Here is a 19,577-nt window from a genome sequence, read left to right as displayed (position 1 = left end):
GGCATGTGACACATAGGGCATTTGAGGCACATAGGGGAATACTGTCCAATAGTATCCCCTTTCTTCAAATTGTTTTATAATCTGAATATATAAGTCTGACAGTTTGTTTTGCTGTTTTTTGCGGGGGGGGGGGGGGGGGGTTTGGGGGGGGAGCACCAAATTACTGCCTTGCCCTGGGTGACGAAAATCCTAGTTTTGGCCCTGCATGCAGGGGGATGCCCTCCAGGTGGGCTTCAGCATGCTGACACATCGTAAATGTGTTCCATGCTGAATTGGACCCCAAATGCCAACATTTTTATCTAAAATAGGGATATTTCCCAACTTTGCACCTGCTCAGAGTAGGTGAAGTGAAATTCCCTGTAAAACTATCGGCGATAAATTATTCTGGTTAATTGAATAGGGTTTGTTTTTTTTGAGCAAAAACTGGGTATTGCATTTAATTGAATAAGAAATCTGTGTGTGTATATGTGTATATATAATATATATATATATATGTGTATATTTATATATATATATATATATATATATATATATGTGTATATATTTATGCATACAAATTCAAATACTCCCCTGGTGGGCAAAATTATGCCTAAAGGTAATTTTTGTTTATAATGGGAGAATTTTAATTAAACATTAAAATACTCAGACAGGCAATAAAAATCCCATAGTTATATCTTAAAAACTATGTGGTACTATCATGTACAAAGTATCATGAAAATCTGAGTCGGTGGGTGACATGACAAAGAATGGCCCCTACTTGTGAATGGTCAATCTTTTGCATGCATTTTCTCTAGCTGAACATTTTATTTTTTATTTTTTTGGGTGCCTTGGCAATAAATTTAGCAGTCATCTTTTCTAGCTTGGCGTCCCTCCAACTGCTGTGGAACTATACATCCCAGCATGCCCCACCATAGTTTAAGCATGCCCTAATACTATGCTGGGATATGTAGATCGACAGCAGCCGAGGGGGCTTATGTTGAATACCCCTGCTATATACCATTTAGCTGGCTGTTACTAAACACTGTAACCAATCCTCTATGCCCTCAGCCCTGAGGAACACTGACTTTCTGCAGCTCATATGTTAGGTGAGACTGAACATATAGCCTGCCTCAGAACACCTACATTGTGTCGACGGTTATTTTGTCAACATACAGTATGCCAACAACAAAATACTGACATGTTCACAGTGTCAACATTTAACATTTTAACTATGTCGTCAGTGTAAAATTCGACACTCTGGTTTCTACATTATGAATGTCGACATTGCAAATCAAACTCCTAATTCTGCTACAGAAGACCGCTAAAATTACATAAATAAGAGTTACATTTCTTAAATAAAGAAATGTTGAAATCAGTTGAAGCTCCCAAATAAAATCAGAAAGCCGTAAGTTTTATTATATTCTCAAGAAGCCCTGTCCATTCATGACAGTGCTATACATGATTGCAAAATTAAGTAGCATTGACAAAAAGGAAATTTTGCTATGGGGCAGATTCAATTTCCCGGGGTATTTACTGCACTGAGATATTGAATTTTTTTTTCGGGGTGATAAAAACTTTCTCTCCGTATTTTTATTATACAGATATGTATGTATGTATGTATATAAATGTGGTGAGTGTTTTGTTTTATGCGGGAATGGCTTGAAAAAAGCACAATAAAAGCGCTGAAACGTTGCCGCAATCTAGTGGTTGAGAGTATATTGTACATCGGAGAGTGCCGCCATTTGGAGTTCGTATATATATTGCAATAAAAGTCTTCTTCACCTTGTAACTCAGACTGCCGAGTGCCGCTGATTCCTCCTCTTGCTATATATATATATATATATACATATATATATATATATATATATATAGTGATTCAAAAGTCGTAGTACACTGTTTTGGTGCCCATGTTCGATACATTCTGGAAAAGACAGCCCACCTCACCCATACCTTACTGGAGTATTCCTGCACAGTTCTTGAAACAAAAGGGTGTACTGCAACTTTTGAATCACCCTGTGTGTGTATGTATGTGTGTATGTATATATATATATATATATATATATATATATACATATATATATATATATAGACAAGGATGATGTCCGGCACTCCAATCAACCTAAAATCAACTCATCTGGGTGCCCCTCCAAGGAGTAATATGAAATAGGGTGTAGTGGATGGCACTCCAGCATGTAGGTAAATCAAACAGAAGACCAGAATGGTAGCCATTCTGGTCTTCTGTTTGATTTACCTACATGCTGGAGTGCCATCCACTACACCCCATTTCATATATATATATATATATATATATATATAAGTCTTAGAAGAGCTGGCACTCACCCCAACTGTACGGCTTCAGTGCCTTCTGGAATGATAAGTATAAGGCAAAGTGGAAACATGCAGCGGCACTCAGAGACTGATCCCAGTAATTAAAGTGCAAAAGTAGATTTTTAATCCATGAAAAGCAGGAACAACACAAAATAGGGTGACCAACGTTTCGGGGCGCTAACGCCACTTTGTCAAGGTGATCACATTACTGTTATATTGTTTCGGCATTGTGATGGGCTGCTAACGTGTATACATACATTATATATATATATATATATATATATATATATGTAGAGGCAGGGGAGAAGAACAAGCGCCATATGGTGTAGTATTTTAGATAAGTCGGAGTATTATGTACACGTATATAAAATGTAAGTACCGGATGGATTCTTGAGATCAGGCCTGTCTGTCTCTCTCTATTCTTGGTGGCTGTTCCCCACCTATATGTTAGGAGACAAAGATCATCGCCATATAGTGTAGTAACCTCGTATTTCTCTTAGGGAACCCTCCCCTATATTTCATGCGTACCAAATGAAAAATTCAATTTAGCATATAAGATATACTTATATCCAGGTGGATCAAGTCGGTCCGGTATGATGTATTAGCTCAATCAATCGCCTGCTGCTGCCTTATATAGCAATATCAGAATTTTAATCAACAAATATAATATACAAAATTCAAATAAAGATAAATCAAATAAAAAATCTTAGCTGATTGATATAAGCAGTAGGTAGGTCAGTCTCAACGCGTTTCGCCTCCAGGGCTTCCTCAGGAGAATACATCATGTCACATAATACACATATTTATAGTTACTTTCGGTTTCGTATTGCTAATACTTCCGGTTCACGTCATTTCCGGAACCGGAAGTGCTCGATCGAACTTACATCGTAAAAATACGGGTGTGGGTGCAAGTTTAGCAGTAAAATACATTGGTGGGGCAGTGTTTCTAACAATGTATGCACAGTTTCGTTGTACTGGACATAGACGGAAACCTAGTCCGTGTAGTTTCGTGAAACCGGAAATGACGCGGCTCGTCCCAGCCGCAGCCGCGTCACTTCCGGTCCGATCCCCTCAGACTACATAGCCAGCGTGCGTTCCAGCCGTATTACTGAGCACTTCCTGTTGCTGGCTGGCAAACTGGATGGCGGAAGTGACACAAATAGTATCATGAGTGCATATTAAATTACTAGAGGTAAAAGGGAATATCACAGATATTAGGCAGTAATTCATGTGAGTAAATACTGTAGATATAAACAATATACATATATACAGTGAATTACGTTGGAATAAAAGAATAATTTAGAGAATAATTTAGAGATAAAAGGTATTAATAGATTAAAAATATATATATATAATGATAAAAAATATATATAGAAAAAACATATATATATAAGTAAACCATCATCTAAGGTATATATTTTTTCAATGGAGTGTATTTTGTGATCTCTCCTATTTGTACATCATAAAATGTCGGACATGATCATACTCCTATCATAAAATCCAAATTTATACCCACATAATTGCTGTAGCCAGACATGTTATACACAGATAATCAAAGGGAAGATTAAAAATTAAAAATTAGCACTCCATTAGGTCCTACAATAAGAGTTATATATTGGAAAAAAAAAAAAAAAAAAGGAAGAGCTATTTTTCAGGGGGGCGAGGCACAGGCTAGTAAGGAGCTTCAGTATACCTCATAGGAAGGGGGCAATCTCGTAGCCTTCATTATGGCCATGTGGTTGGAGGGTGTTTAGAGAGAAAATCCAGTACATCTCTCTCTGAGATAATTTTTTCAGTAGATCTCCCCCTCTAGGCCCTAGTTTGACGTGTTCAATGGCTCTGAAGGTAAATGTTTCCAAGCTTGAGTTATGAGTTTCAGTGAAGTGTCTGGAGAGCGGGTGGCTTTCTATTTTGTTTTTAATATTTCGTACATGTTCTTGAATACGGAGTTTAAGAAGTCTTTTGGTCTTGCCCACATACTTCAGATGGCATCCACACTCTATCACGTATATGACAGAAGTCGTGTTGCAGTTGATGAAATCTTTCATCTTGAATTCTTTAGTTTGTTCAGAGTTAAAAAAGGATCTCCTATTCGGGTGAACAAATTTACACATAATACAATGTCCACATTTAAACATGCCCTTACATTTAGGAAGACTCATAGTTGTGGCCACCTTGTCTTTGATCATGCTTGGTGCCAAAATTTCTTTTATATTCCGGGACTTTCTGAATAGAACTTGTGGACGTTCCGGTAGGATTTCCCTCAGCACAGGGTCCAATTTTAGAACGTGCCAATGTTTTGAGAAGGATTTCCTGATTCTTGCCTCTTCGCAGCTGTATTGAGTGATGAAAGGTACTGAATAGCTCTTACTTGCTTCTTTCTTCTTCGGATGAATAAGGGTTTCTCTGTCCAGTTCTTTGCCACGATCAACCGCCTCTTTAATGATCCTCTCCGGATAACCTCTTTCTCTGAACCTGTCTGCATAGATTTGAGACTGTTCCGTAAAGGTTTCATGCGTGGTACAGTTCCTCCGTAACCTGTACATTGTTGAGAATGGAATGTTGTTTTTCCATTTAGTAGCATGGCTACTGTCGTAGTGTAGGTAACTGTTGGTGTCAACTGTTTTAATAAAATTCCTCGTGATTACTTTCTCTCCGTCGCAACTTAAAATCAGGTCCAGAAACTCGACTTGGCTCTTGTTTGTCGTACAGGTGAACTTTAAATTAAAATCATTAATACCGATAAGTTCCATAAAACTGTTAAAACTCTCTCGATCGCCATCCCAGACCATGATGATGTCATCTATGTAGCGTTTATAAAAACGGATGTTCTCTTTAAACATTGTGTTGTTATAAATAAACCGTTGTTCCCACATACCCATTGAAATATTGGCATAACTTGGGGCAAAAACCGTCCCCATCGCAGTGCCACAAACTTGTAAAAAGAAGGTATCTTGAAACTTAAAATAATTGTGGGTTAAAATGAATTGGATCAAGGAACATATAAATTCACAGTGATCCTGAGTGATCATTGGATCGGACTCCAGTTTATCCCGACATGCATTGGTTCCTTTTTCATGGGTGATGCTGGTATATAGAGCTTGTACATCGATTGTAGTCCATAAATATGTATCTTTCCATTGGAAATCTTCGAAGAGGCTCAAGACGCTCGTAGTATCTTTCAAGTAAGAGGGCAAATTCTGTACGTGTGGTTTTAAAAAAATATCCACATATTCGGAGAGGTGTGACGTTAATGAATCGATGCCGGCTATGATCGGTCTTCCCGGTGGACAATCCAACTGTTTATGTATTTTAGGCAAGTGATAAAAGATTGGAACAATGGGATTATGGTTCATGAGATACTGGAATTCATCTTTGGTAATTAGATGTTTATGTAGTCCTGCAACAAGAATCACCCTCAGTTCCTCCATGAATCCCTCTGTGGGGTCTTTTGGTTGTTTCTTGTATGACGTGGTATCACTTAGGAGTCTCTGTGCTTCCTTGAGATAGTCATCTCTGTTCTGTATGACCAGACCTCCACCTTTATCCGCCTGTCTGAGAATGATCTTGTCATTATCTTGGAGTTCTTTCATAGCATATTTCTCGGAGTTACTGAGGTTACATTTCTTCATTGGAGGAACCTCTCCTTCGATTAAATCCTTTTTTACCAGGTCATAGAAAGTGTTAATATAGGAGCCTTTAGATTCCAACGGATAGAATTTCGATGTCGGTTTTAATCCAGATTTTGATGCATTATAGTTAGTCTGAATGGCTGTATCCTGTCTGGCGAAGTGCCGTTTGAGAGTAAGGTTTCGGACGTATTTGTTTAAATCTATAAAAGTCTGGAACTTGTCTGGTTTTTGTGAAGGTGCAAAGGTTGTGCCCTTGCTGAGTAGGGAAATCTGTGGCTGCGTTAGAACATGGGAGGACAGATTGAATATGCCTTTTTCTTTTGGATCCGTTATTTGGTGTATCTTTTTCTTGGATTTTCGTTTTCTTCCTCCTCGTTTTCCTCGTCTTGGAGTCTTCGTTTTAAGGGTGATGCTGTGTGAGTACTTTCCTTTATTCTTCCCTGTTGGTCTCTGTCCCTGTATGGTCTCTGTGGTCTTCGCTCTAAAAAATGGTGATTATCCTCGCTATTCGTTGTGCTTGTAGTGGGCGCTTCCAGAGGCAAGAAACGATTCTCTGTTCTCATGGTTTCTTGTTTGGATTGAAACCTGGGTTTATGGTAAGAAACTGATCTGTTTCTGGGATTGTTATCCCTAGACCAATCCCTAGAACGGTATAATACTCTTCCCCTATTTTGTGGGGGAATTCTTGACCAGTTTTTTACCTTATTGTTTTCATAGTCCCTTTTATCTCTCATGAACTTGTGTTCTTTATTTTTAATGACTTCTTCCTCTATTCTCTCTAGTTTTTTACTAAGGACCTTTTCATTAATTTTATATTCCTCACTATCTCTAAATTTGCCTAGGGTCATGTCTTTATTTTTCAAGGTTTCCTCAATGGTTGTTAATTCTAATCTTTTTTCTTTGACAATTAATTTCATGAGGTTCAATGAGCACTCATGCAAGATTTTGTCCCACTCACTCATAAATTCCACTCTATCTGTGCCAAATGTGGGGTTCTTATTTATTCTCAAACCTCTCGGGACTCTGTCAACCTTGAGGTAGTGTTCTAGTCCCTTGATGTCCCACCATACCCTAATCTCCTTTATAAGGGTTTTCTCAATATCCCAAAATAGGGAATCCACGTTATCATTGATAGATACATTGCTGGAGGTTTTTTGCTCGTCAAAAACTCTTTGGCAAAGATCTGATCTTTTTTTGGTCAGGCCACACAGACGCAACATTTTCTAAAAAATGATACAGTATAATTCAGACAATTATATACTGAACAAAAGACAGCAGCTCCAACCTAGAATACCAAAAGGAAATGTGGAAAGAGTTTTATAGGTCAGTGCGCTTAGTCTAACGTTCAAATGTTCCTTTGAAGGAAGGGGTCGTCAAAAAGTCCAGATGTTTGGACTTAATCGGTCGTGAATGCTCCGTCAATAGACACCTCCCAAGCTTCTTTGGTGGCTGCTAAGTTCTTCAAAATATGACCTGGGTATATTCAGTCATGCAATTCTGTAGAGGCAGGGGAGAAGAACAAGCGCCATATGGTGTAGTATTTTAGATAAGTCGGAGTATTATGTACACGTATATAAAATGTAAGTACCGGATGGATTCTTGAGATCAGGCCTGTCTGTCTCTCTCTATTCTTGGTGGCTGTTCCCCACCTATATGTTAGGAGACAAAGATCATCGCCATATAGTGTAGTAACCTCGTATTTCTCTTAGGGAACCCTCCCCTATATTTCATGCGTACCAAATGAAAAATTCAATTTAGCATATAAGATATACTTATATCCAGGTGGATCAAGTCGGTCCGGTATGATGTATTAGCTCAATCAATCGCCTGCTGCTGCCTTATATAGCAATATCAGAATTTTAATCAACAAATATAATATACAAAATTCAAATAAAGATAAATCAAATAAAAAATCTTAGCTGATTGATATAAGCAGTAGGTAGGTCAGTCTCAACGCGTTTCGCCTCCAGGGCTTCCTCAGGAGAATACATCATGTCACATAATACACATATTTATAGTTACTTTCGGTTTCGTATTGCTAATACTTCCGGTTCACGTCATTTCCGGAACCGGAAGTGCTCGATCGAACTTACATCGTAAAAATACGGGTGTGGGTGCAAGTTTAGCAGTAAAATACATTGGTGGGGCAGTGTTTCTAACAATGTATGCACAGTTTCGTTGTACTGGACATAGACGGAAACCTAGTCCGTGTAGTTTCGTGAAACCGGAAATGACGCGGCTCGTCCCAGCCGCTGCCGCGTCACTTCCGGTCCGATCCCCTCAGACTACATAGCCAGCGTGCGTTCCAGCCGTATTACTGAGCACTTCCTGTTGCTGGCTGGCAAACTGGATGGCGGAAGTGACACAAATAGTATCATGAGTGCATATTAAATTACTAGAGGTAAAAGGGAATATCACAGATATTAGGCAGTAATTCATGTGAGTAAATACTGTAGATATAAACAATATACATATATACAGTGAATTACGTTGGAATAAAAGAATAATTTAGAGAATAATTTAGAGATAAAAGGTATTAATTAAAATATAGATTAAAAATATATATATATAATGATAAAAAATATATATAGAAAAAACATATATATATAAGTAAACCATCATCTAAGGTATATATTTTTTCAATGGAGTGTATTTTGTGATCTCTCCTATTTGTACATCATAAAATGTCGGACATGATCATACTCCTATCATAAAATCCAAATTTATACCCACATAATTGCTGTAGCCAGACATGTTATACACAGATAATCAAAGGGAAGATTAAAAATTAAAAATTAGCACTCCATTAGGTCCTACAATAAGAGTTATATATTGGGAAAAAAAAAAAAAAAGGAAGAGCTATTTTTCAGGGGGGCGAGGCACAGGCTAGTAAGGAGCTTCAGTATACCTCATAGGAAGGGGGCAATCTCGTAGCCTTCATTATGGCCATGTGGTTGGAGGGTGTTTAGAGAGAAAATCCAGTACATCTCTCTCTGAGATAATTTTTTCAGTAGATCTCCCCCTCTAGGCCCTAGTTTGACGTGTTCAATGGCTCTGAAGGTAAATGTTTCCAAGCTTGAGTTATGAGTTTCAGTGAAGTGTCTGGAGAGCGGGTGGCTTTCTATTTTGTTTTTAATATTTCGTACATGTTCTTGAATACGGAGTTTAAGAAGTCTTTTTTTTCCAATATATAACTCTTATTGTAGGACCTAATGGAGTGCTAATTTTTAATTTTTTACACATTACGGCGGACAGATTCCCCTTTTTACACATTACGGCAGACAGCGTCACCATTTTACACATTATGGCAGACAGCGTCACCTTTTTACACATTATGGCAGACAGCGTCACCTTTTTACACATTATGGCATCCAATCCCCCAGACAGCATCCGCTTTTTACACATTACGGTAGACAGCGTACCCTTTTTACACATTACGGCAGACAGCGTCCCCTTTTTACACATTACGGCAGACAGTGTCCCCTTCCTACACCTTACGGCAGACAGCGTCCCCTTCCTACACATTACGGCAGACAGCGTCCCCTTCCTACACATTACAGCAGACAGCGTCCCCTTCCTACACATTACGGCAGACAGCGTCCCCTTCCTACACATTACAGCAGACAGCGTCCCCATTTTTACACGTTTACGGCAGACAGCGTCCACTTATTACACATTCCGGCAGACAGTGTCCCCTTTTTACACATTACAGCAGACAGTGCCCCCTTTTTACACATTACGGCAGACAGCGTCCCCTTCTTAAACATTACGTCAGACAGCATCCCCCTTTTTACACGTTTACGGCAGACAGCGTCCCCCTTTTTACATGTTTACGGCAGACAGCGTCCCCTTATTACACATTACGGCAGACAGCGTCCCCTTATTACACATTACGGCAGACAGCGTCCCCTTCCTACACATTACGGCAGACAGCGTCCCCTTGTTACACATTACGGCAGACAGCGTCCCCTTGTTACACATTACGGCAGACAGCGTCCCCTTGTTACACATTACGGCAGACAGCGTCCCCTTGTTACACATTACGGCAGACAGCGTCCCCTTTTTACACATTACGGCAGACAGCGTCCCCGTTTTACATATTACGGCAGTGTCCCCTTCCTACACCTTACGGCAGACAGCGTCCCCTTCCTACATATTACGGCAGACAGCGTCCCCTTCTTAAACATTACGGAAGACAGCGCCCCCTTTTTACACATTACGGCAGACAGCGTCCCCTTCTTACACATTACGGCAGACAGCGCCCCCCTTTTTACACATTACGGCAGACAGCGCCCCCCTTTTTACACATTACGGCAGACAGCGCCCCCCTTTTTACACATTACGGCAGACAGTGTCCCCTTATTACACAAAATGGCAAACAGCGTCCCCTTATTACACATTACGGCAGACAGTCCCCCTTTTTACACATTATGGCAGACAGTCCCCCTTTTTACACATTACGGCAGACAGCGTCCCCTTTATACACATTACGGCAGACAGCGTCCTCCTTATTACACATTCCGGCAGACAGTATCCCTTTTTTACACATTACAGCAGACAGTGACCCCTTTTTACAGATTACGGCAGACAGCGTCCCCTTCCTACACATTACGGCAGACAGCGTCCCCCTTTTTACATGTTTACGGCAGACAGCGTCCACTTATTACACATTCCGGCAGACAGTGTCCCCTTTTTACACATTACGGCAGACAGCGTCCCCTTCCTACACATTACGGCAGACAGCTTCCCCCTTTTTACACGTTTACGGCAGACAGCGTCCCCCTTTTTACATGTTTACGGCAGACAGCGTCCCCTTATTACACATTACGGCAGACAGCGTCCCCTTATTACACATTACGGCAGACAGCGTCCCCTTATTACACATTAGGCAGACAGCGTCCCCTTATTACACATTACGGCAGACAGCGTCCCCTTCCTACACATTAGGGCAGACAGCGTCCCCCTTTTTACACGTTTACAGCAGACAGCGTCCACTTATTACACATTACGGCAGACAGCGTCCACTTATTACACATTACGGCAGACAGCGTCCACTTATTACACATTACGGCAGACAGCGTCCACTTATTACACATTATGGCAGACAGTGTCCCCTTATTACACAAAACGGCAAACAGCATCCCCTTATTAACCATTACGGCAGACAGTCACCCTTTTTACACATTACGGCAGACAGAATAGATAGATAGACAGATAGACAGTCAGAATAGATGATACTTACTGTCTCTCCGCTGGCTCAGGCAGTCAGGCTCCTCGAGGCAGTAGCTGCTGACAGATCCCAGGCACGGGAGGAGGGACGGGGACTCCGGAGCCGCAGCAGCGCACTGTAATTGGTGGTGGCGCCGCATGCAGCTGTCCCTCTACTTCTACATTGGCTGGTCGCTGCCGCTGTGAATGCTGGGATGAGGAAAGCGTATCCCATCATTCACAGCAGCGGCGGCCAGCCTATGTGGAAGGAGAAGGACAACTGCAGCGGCGGCGCCGCCACCAATTACAGTGCGCTGCTGCGGCTCACTTTTCCCCTTCCCTCTTGCTTCTCACCTGCCCCCAGAGCTGCTCCTATCCTCGATCCGGCACACACAGGCTGCTTGTAATGAGTCAGTTTGACTTTAGGGAATTCAGGGCGACTGCACTTTGTTCCAGGCACACCTGGCACACACGTAGTTACGGCCCTGATAGTGTATCAGTAAGGGGCTATTTCCTATAATGTCTCCATCCTAGACTGGAAGGTAAACACCATCTGCTTCATCCAACATGTAACCTCAGTACAGTTAGAAAGTTCCCGTAGTGCAGTAGGTTTGTATAATATAAAAGCATTTATTCCAAATAAAATCATACATACTGTAGGAAACAACATACAAACGAAGAAATCTTGCTTATCTGTAGTCCAAATGGTGGTGGTCAGCATCAAGACCCAATAGAGAGATCTCGTTTGTGTCTAATAACAATGGTAGTATGAGGTAGGTAGGTACCCAACACGCTTTACCAAGTTTTGGCTTATGATATGGTATCCCCCGATGACAATGTATTGACATTGAAACGTTGGGATTGATATATCCCTACCGTGTGTTGTATTATTAACCTGAGTGCCGTCTTGCTGCTATTTGTATTTGGTCTCTTGCCGTAGAGATCCTTTGGAGGACATTGGGGACAGCTGCTTTTGGATTAACTGGAGTGCCATGCTGCTATGCCTTGTGTATGTGTGGGATCCGATAAGGATCCCAGCATTCGGGATTCTGGCAGTTGGAATCCTGATGCAGGAATCCAGACACTGCTTGGATTACTGATACCAGGATCCCGACATGGATCGCAATGCTGGTGTCGGGATCCCGAACGAAGGTCTGCGGGGACTGCAGAGTGTTAAGCCACTGAGGGGCAGGTTAGATTTAGGTTGTGGGGGGAGGGTTAGGGTAACACTACGGGGTGTTAGGTCTAGGCTGCCAAGGATAGAGGGTTAGGGTTATGCACCATCGGGGAGGGTTATGGTTAGGCTGTGGGGGAGGGAGGGTTGGTTTGGTTTTGGCTGCGGGGAGGTGGGGTTAGGTTTAGGCACCACCGGGGAGGGATAGGGTTAGGGTCAGGCAGCAGGTAACGAGGGTTAGGTATTAGGGATAGCATACTTACCTAGTAGGTGTCAGAATCCTGAGCGTAGGGATGCTGCTGTCGATAGTCTGACTACTGGCATCCCAAACGCCACGATCCCGACACCATCTTGTATGAGTCACATTATTATGACCACCAGCTAACAGCCAGAGACATAGCTGTGTGCAGCACTGGCTAGGAGTGACTCAGTAAGGAGTTGGTAGGTTGGCACAGGTGTCGGTCGGCGGCAACACACCTTTGCAGTCGACGTTCACCTCTCACAACAATGGCAATATGCGCTCACCACAGGTTATATTCTACCTCTTTGGGGTCTTGTGGACACCCACAAAGGGAGAATAGCCTGTGTCGCCGATATTCTGGCGGCAGCATTTCAATGCTTGTTGGGATTCCGGCGTCGGTATTGTGACCACCGGTATTTTAACTGCTTCCAAATATATATTAACCCTTTGTAGTAGTTTTACCGCTGGGACCTCTGTGTGAAAGGGGTATGAATCTCATCTGCAATGCCCCCAAAATCACTGCGCCTTGTTACTGCTACTACTTACTAAAGCTAAAGTAGGAGCAATCGTATACAGTGTACATGATATTGTTTTTGCTATTAAAAAAAAAAAATATATATATAATCTAATCAGTTTTGTTTGGAAAGATATTTGATCCTCATTACGCTGTCCCAATCAAGACCAGTCTATGAAGGACATGAAAATAACTATTCCTAAAGGGAATTAGATGACGGAAAGGAAGAATGATTTGGGAGTTCAACAATGATGACAACATTTGATACATTAAAGATGGACTTAATTGGGGTATCTGAGTTTTGTCTCATTATGGCATATAAAATAATACTGTCTACCTATGTATCATGTATGTTAATAAATTATGCAGAGGGTCTATTGAGAGTTTTCACCTTTTGTTTAATATATCAATCAAAAGAATCAGGGATCGCTTGCGCCTCCATACTAATGTTTCTTTGCTTCCATTGTTTTGTTGCTACTGCATTGTTTTCGTGTTAGTGATTTATATGTATCATAACTAATTTACAACTGTTTGCATTATTTTAGGGTTTTTTCATATTTCATCGTAGCTGTAACTGTACAGAGATGTCTTCATTTTTTTTTTCCTTCGGTGTCAGCAGTTTTATTGAGAAAATATTAATGTAAATATAAAAATAATAAACTTAAAATAGAATACATGTAAAAATAAAAGTACAATAATTTATTGCAAAATCAATTATTTCATTCTGAAATCAGACGTAACATAAAATAAAAATATAGTTCTCTGAAAAGTGAGAAATGTGTATTGTGGTAAATAGAATAAAAGAAAATGTAGTACAGGACCTAATTGTCTGATCATAATTGCTAGATCTCTAAAGGGGTAAGGAAATTGCTTATTTTAAATAAGTGTTTATCCCATTAATAACAGTCCAGTTTCCCATTGTTCTGAAGTTATTGTAAAAACCGGTTTATATTTACTATATTACTCACCACAGATTTTTACAGGATAGACAAGTGAGTGTTTCACATTCTCATTGCGCTGTTTCAAAAAAAAGGAAAAAAAAAAAAACAGTGGCCAATTTACCATATTTCTTCTTAATCCCATACTTGGCACTGATAAATTCCATGTAAAAATAAACTTTATTTGTCTATTAATTATAGAAACATTTACCATTTCTTGTAAGAAGAACCTCTAATCCATGTTTAAGTTTTTTTTGTGACTTTCCCACAACCACCTCACGTAGTCAGGAACTCCTCACTTAAAGTTCCCTTACAGTAGAGACCCTTCCTATGGGCATGGTTAAATTGCCTCTCTTTTATTCACTTTGGAGACCCCTTGTCAGTGTTGTGAGGTACTGCAATATTAAATATATATCTGTCTTGCTCTTGGTAAGATTAAGGGTAACTAGGCTAATATGCGCATATCATACTCATTGTTTAAATACAGTTAGCATCTCAGAAAACAATATGCCATACAGAGATGATTCCAGAGACTGATATACAATACAGAGAGCATTCCAGAGACTGATGTACAATGCAGAGAAGCATCCAGTAACAGTTATAAAATACTGAGTGCTTTTCAGATACTGGCACACAAAGAGAGCATTTTGGTGAACGCCATATATCACACAGAGCATTCTAGGGAACTCCCTACAATAAAGAGACCACCTTAGCGACTTGCTATGCAAATACCAAGAGCATCCTGTTGACTGATTTGCAAAAAAACAAAACAAAACACATCCTTGTGACTGCCATACAATGCACAGCAGAGGTGGGATACAGAAACTCTACAAGGACTGGCTGCACTGAGATAACGAGGCACTGCTAGGATAAGGATACACAGACAATGCAATGATGCGTATACAGTAATACTGCAGAGATGGGAAAACTGTGATACAGAAGCACTGCAGATATGGGTACGCGAGATGGGTACATTGAGATGCAGAGACGATGCACATCCACATCCTTTTTTTTATCAAACTCCACACTCAATTCTCAGAGCTTTCATTGGTGCTTGGAACACTTGCTCCACCCTTGCCCCACACTATGTGTCATTAGTCCATCATGTGTCATTTACCTTCAGATCCCGGAGCTGCTGGTTCAGGGTAATGCCCATGTTCAGCATGGAGTAGACTGACAATGCAGCCAGACCCCCCTTTCACACAGAAAAGCAGTTTACTTGGTGAAGCAGTTCTACCTGGTAATCTGCCGATAAACCCAGGTATTTCTCCTATGTGAAAGGTACAAGCCAGGTAAAAACCAGGGTCGTAGTCCCAGGATTTTTGACCCGGGCTGCCCCTTTTACACAGAAAACAACCCGAGAGACCTGGCAAATTACTGGGTAAAAACCTCTGTGTGAAAGGGGTATGAATCTTATCTGCAATGCCCCCATAATCACTGTGCCTTGTTACTGGCGCCTGATCAGCCTATGGGTCTATTAGGCACTGGATTGATCACTGCTGATTGCCCCAATACCAGCTAGATGTTTAGTTTATTATTCTTCCGGAAGTCGTCAGATGTCTGAAATAGAAGTGAAATGAGCCTTTAATGGAAGCAGAGACTGTTGGTAACTGGTATTAAAATAAACAAAATCAGTTGTGCTCTCTTTTATATAGCAAACCTGTTACTCAGGAGTTATTCCATGTGGTCCTATGATTTCTTCCCTACCAAAGTGTCCTTGAGGCTCTGCAACAGACTAGACACAGCTCCTACTCTCTGTATACAATCCTGTGTTGATTTAGGATATTTTTTTTCCCCCTAAGACCAACAGAAAAATGACGGAGTTCTTGATAAATAGTTTACAGATCAAGGGTGACAGTTTGTAACAAATAGTACATGTTTGTCTACAGATAAATCAATTTATCTCAAATTCCACATATGATTTTTACTGTTCCTCTGCCAGCCAATCTCCCTACTTGCAAAAAAGGGCAATAACATCATGTTACAAAGATGAATTAAAGGCAATATTTGACAATACTATCTCTTGAAGACTGTGGGCACTGATTCAGACCTGGACGCAACAGCACGGTCCCGCGCAGCGGCGGCATCCAGGTGGTCTGCGCACGTGCACCGGCCATTGTGCACATGCGCGACCTTACACATTGCGGCAGGATGCTGCCGTAATGTGATTGACAGGCGTGAGCATTGCAGGGGCTGCACCAGGAAACCGGGGGCAGGGCGAGACCGTTTTCGGGGCGGCTGCATGACATCACACAGCTGCTCTGGAAAAAAAATGGCCGCTGACCAACTGACAGCGCAGCCAGGTGTCAACCTTAGAGTCAATGCCTCCACAATCTAATTGCAGACGCATCTTGGGCCGGCCTCACACATGATGTGCGCCTTGCCCTGTGCTGGGCGGCCCCCAGCATGTGAGGAGATGAACGCAGATCTGGCTGCGTATGCAGCGATCTGCGTTCATCTCTGAATAACCCCCAGTGTGTACTACTTAGAAATAATATACCTGAAATAACTGTAGTTTTTTTATATGTATGTCCAGCATGCGCTCTCTCACTCATCTGTAGCATGTTGACATGTTATGAGGTAGGTGCTTCTCTAACACAACATATGTGTCACCTTGGCAGGCTTGCAAGAGATGCATTGAGAGGATTGGTTGCTTGATATGCTAAAGTAAGGCAAGGTATATCACAGTAGCTGAGTTGAATGCTTTCTCAGCATTTCTATTAGTATTCATGGAATTCTTGTCTCAATTTGACAAATTCAACCCATCCAAAAATAATATGTGTATACATCATAGGTCTGGAGGATTACCAAATTATTTTGCCCATTGAATCCTGGGAAAGCTAGGTCACCCCCCACCTCCAGCACCACATACTGGGGCAGATGTATTATGCCTGGAGAAGGGATAAAGAAGTGATAAGTGCAAGGTGATAACGCACCAGCCAATCAGCTGCTAACTGTCATATTTCAAATCTGTAATGATTGGCTGGTGCGTTATCACCTTGCACTTATCACTGCTCTATCACTTATTTATCCCTTCCCCAGGTTAATACATCTGTCCCCTTGTTACTATTAAAATGGGGGAGAGGCATTCTCGTGCGGAGGCGGATCCTATGGACAAAAGGAAACACCACTTCCTACAGTGGTTAGCCAGGAACTCTCCAGGAGGGTTGGATATTAAAGTTTCAAGCATGTCCTAAATGTACATTTATACAATAACCCATATAATCCATCAACCTTTACCTTAACATAAAACTACAACTATTGTGTTTTCAAAACTAAATTTGCTTTGGATGTAATAAATGTATTATCTTAATACATACTCAAACTGGAGCATTGATTAGATTCTGTGCTCATTGCTGCTTGGGTGGCCATCCTCTTACTTCAGTTGGTTTGCTTCCCAACGTGGCAGATTTCTGAGCTAAAAGTATATAAATAGTTTGTAGCTAGTATGAGAAGTGTTAGAAAGACGTCCTCCTTTCCTATGGTTGGGTCTGTGCGTGCTCTTAGCAGTCTCAGCTGGTGGGTTAGGCAGGTTGTATTCGTGCTTTGGTTTCATTTTAGCATATGACACATCTCCTGCACACTGGGGCTAGGGAGCAAGAGGGCGAACTGTTTCACAGCAGTCCGTACAATGTGTCCCGTACAAGGTGCTATCCATGACTGCTGTGGTGTCATTCTTGGGAAGGATTCCCTGGCTTGCACAGAGGAGAGCTGTTCTCAGGTGACCCCGCAACGCTGGAGAGGTCGCCAGTCTGCTTAAAATCTGTTCCAACAAACTGCAGGCCAGCATTAGAAATAAAATGCAGAAACATACTGTCGTTTTCTAAGGTTTTATTTTTGCAGTAATATTAATGTTAGAAAAATGTTGAAGGCATTTGACCTAAATAGGTTTTCTGGCCCTTGTTTATAGGTCATACTACATTACTACACAGTGAAATACACAGATTGCTTCTCTTTAACCTTCACTATGAATTCTATCTTCTGTTTTTCTACTTTTTTGGGGAAAACACTTCCTTTTATGTTACTATTATTATTATTATTTTATCAGTGAATACAAAGAACGGTAAACAAAGCATGTGTAGCCAGCTAGCCTTCTAGCTAACCCCAATTAAAATAAAGACAGACAAAGGGGAGCATATTGTTGCCTTAAAGGGAATTTTGTTAAGATAATGAAAGATTATACTTTCCTTTAATACTTTATTAACGGAATGATCATTGTATAAACCCAGCCACAGGCTTCTCTGTTGTCCGTTGGTTTTAGAAATGTATAAAATTGAAACAGTGATTCCATTAATTGTAAATAGGAATATTGACTTGCTCAGGATTTTATTCCTAGCAGCATCAAGTAGACATGGCACATGATGTTATTCCTAATGGATGGCCTGTACAACAAATCCAGCTATAAGGGGCAACAGAAAATGCAGGATTTACAAGGGCGGTGTTACTATATGTGCTATATACATACTGTATACACACATTTATAGCACACTTACTGTAAACATACCTTCAGATTACTCCAAGTAGAGGCAGAACTCTGGGAGGCAACGGAGTCATCTGCCGCCGGGCTCCTGCTCTGAAGGGGGGCACCTCTCCTCCCATTCTGTGACACCATTGAATTAAGTTAATTAATAGCTGCCGCTGTCTTTTCAGTGGCCGACTTCCTCACTGGTCCCTGCACCTTACAAATCACACCCACTTTATTATACTGAATATACACATTTTACAAGTGTCATACCCAGGATTAGAAACCACAACCTATTACCATGAATGCGGCACCTTACTGATGAAGCTGTTTGCTCCTGTGTAGGAAATATGAGAATTCTAACTATATGAAGTTACTTCTCTGACAATTACACGTAACTTCATATAGTTATAATCCTCAAGCTTCCTCTACAGGAGCAAATAACTCCAAAAGTAAAGTGTCTGCTGTTAGTATAACAGGTCATGGGTTCTAATCCTGGGTATGACTGCTAAGAAATGTGTGAAAATAAAAGACAATTAAGTGTATAAATACAGTATATCATTTTTTTTCAGAACACTCCATATATATATATATACACACACACACACACACACACACACACACACACACACACACACACACACACACATACCCATCCACAGTATACCGGCACTCAATGTTATAACTCCAACTGCTCAGGTGCCCTTCCAAACAAAGTAATATCCAACAATATCAGAGATGGCACTCAGAGACTTGCAGCAGTGAAAAAAGACATCTGTATTGGATGTTGATACACAAACGTTTTCGGAGCTTCTGCCCCGTCCTCAGGACGTAGATGTTGTCCTGAGGACGGGGCAGAAGCTCCGAAAACGTTTGTGTATCAACATCCAATACAGGTGTCTTTTTTCACTGCTGCAAGTCTCTGAGTGCCATCTCTGATATTGTTGGATATATATATATATATATATATATATATATATATATATATCAACCTCCACAAGCCGGCACTCCTAGGATTGCTTTCAGATACCTGGCCAGGGTGCTCTCTCAGGGCCTGCAACCCCTCACATACATCCAACAAAGTGTAGAGGCACTCCCGGA

At 41.0% G+C, this 19,577-nt stretch overlaps 1 protein-coding gene and 1 long non-coding RNA gene across 5 annotated transcripts in view; one reads left to right on the top strand and one right to left on the bottom strand.

The window, feature by feature from the left end:
* The window catches only part of DENND1A (DENN domain containing 1A), a 1,299,692-nt gene that overhangs the window by 964,387 nt on the left and 315,728 nt on the right, over positions 1 to 19,577 (top strand). The gene's annotated exons all lie outside the window — the stretch shown is intronic.
* LOC134947537 (uncharacterized) lies at positions 13,870 to 17,542 on the bottom strand. The gene is made up of 3 exons (XR_010182604.1): positions 17,335 to 17,542; positions 15,675 to 15,811; positions 13,870 to 15,574 (listed from the first exon to the last, which is right to left on the bottom strand). It is a non-coding gene; the product is annotated as an uncharacterized LOC134947537 (long non-coding RNA).

The sequence above is a fragment of the Pseudophryne corroboree genome, chromosome 8, assembly GCF_028390025.1.
Source record: "Pseudophryne corroboree isolate aPseCor3 chromosome 8, aPseCor3.hap2, whole genome shotgun sequence".
Lineage (NCBI taxonomy): Eukaryota > Metazoa > Chordata > Amphibia > Anura > Myobatrachidae > Pseudophryne > Pseudophryne corroboree.
Note: the sequence above shows the minus strand (reverse complement) of the source record. Positions and strands in the feature narration are given on the sequence as shown.